At 29.5% G+C, this 1,614-nt stretch overlaps 1 pseudogene; it reads left to right on the top strand.

The window, feature by feature from the left end:
• Positions 1 to 838: 838 nt before the first annotated feature.
• On the top strand, positions 839 to 970 carry LOC130837578 (U4 spliceosomal RNA; annotated as a pseudogene).
• The last annotated feature ends 644 nt before the right edge of the window (positions 971 to 1,614 follow it).

The raw sequence follows: 1,614 nt of genomic DNA, 5'->3' as shown, positions 1-1,614 counted from the left end.
TGACTTGGTGTCATTTTTTTTCCAATCCCTTTGACTGCTTATCTACTGTTTTACCAACATCATTACCGTAGTTACATTATAATTGTTGCCATCTTGTAGGAAAATTCCCTTGCCTTATTCTTTTTAATATTGTCAAACTTCTTTTCCTTAGCTTTTAATTTGACCCTAAAATGTGTAATTATTTATCAATTCATATCCTTATCATTATATTCAAATCATTGGTGTCAATAAAGATACTGAGATTTAAATCCAATTTTTATTTCAGAAACTGAACATCTTTAGTGATTCTAGTTGACTCTGGTTGGTTTAAAATAAGCCTGGCTATGCCATTTTGTAGCATGCATTTTGTCATGGTATGATTTTATGATTAGTCCATTCTAAATAAATTCAGTGCTTCACTGCATTATTGATGTATCTTCAAGAAAATGCTTCTGATGAATTTCAAATGACTAAAATTTGTCCTTGTGAAATCATCAGAAATCAGCTGCATGAAGGGGTTCATCTGGTAATTTTTCAGTCATGATGCAAACTTAAAAATCTTGCCTGTAGAGTTAACAGATATTCATAAAAATCTGAGTACAAGAAAAAAAATGTGTTTCCATTTCTTTTTGTTTTTGTTTTTTTTTGGTCTTTTAAAAAGGTTTTAAATATTATCAGCCAAAAGTTGTGAGTTGTATACCTATTTATATATATATATGTATGTAACAATCACATATTATTTTGGGGAGCATAATGTTTTTCAGTGTTATGAAAAGTTTGGCTGAATCCCCTTGTTTTTAATGACAAGAACAAATGTAATGTGAATGCTTACATATGTAGAATTAAAAGTACATATTTTAGCTTTGCGCAGTGGCAGTATCGTAGCCAATGAGGTTTATCCGAGGTGCGATTATTGCTAATTGAAAAATACATATTTCTTTTTTTTCTTCCCCAAAATTCTTAGTGAAAGAAAATATAATGACCAAGGGCAATTGATACCTCATGTGTAAGTGATTCTGACTTTTCCATGCAATCATTGTCTTTGTTTTATTGACTGCATTGCAAACACTTACATTAAAAAATAGATACAAGCACAATATCAAAATTTAGTAAAAGCAAATTTTCATTATGCTTTAATTCATTAAATAATTGTATTATTGGATCTCACATTTCCCCAAGGCTATTTAACAAACCTAAATTTTTAAAAATCAATATTTCCTCTTGGTTTCACTTTACATTAATGCATTAACTCTTTTTTAACTTACTCATAATATCCTAATTTTTCAAAATAAGCAGACGCATTGAGGTGTATGATATCAGCATTTAAACAACATACATTTGTTCATTGTACTGATTTACAATAAAAACATATACAATTTCTGGTGTGGATATATTGATTTACAAAACTAATCTCAAGAAGTTATGATGAGTAACAATAAACAAAACAATGCTTTTTACTGTCTTCCATATCCTGAAATATTCTTCACTTAGGAATAAAGAGAACATCTGCTGTGGGCAAGGCATATTAATTGTGTAGGAGAAGTATCTAAGTTTTTCTCTAAAGAAAACCATTTCACTAAAAATACGAGGCACACACAAAAAATTGAATCAGGAGCTTTTAAATGGGGCCTATGG

Source organism: Hippopotamus amphibius, chromosome 15 (assembly GCF_030028045.1).
Source record: "Hippopotamus amphibius kiboko isolate mHipAmp2 chromosome 15, mHipAmp2.hap2, whole genome shotgun sequence".
NCBI lineage: Eukaryota > Metazoa > Chordata > Mammalia > Artiodactyla > Hippopotamidae > Hippopotamus > Hippopotamus amphibius.
This window is presented reverse-complemented; position numbering and strand designations above follow the sequence as displayed.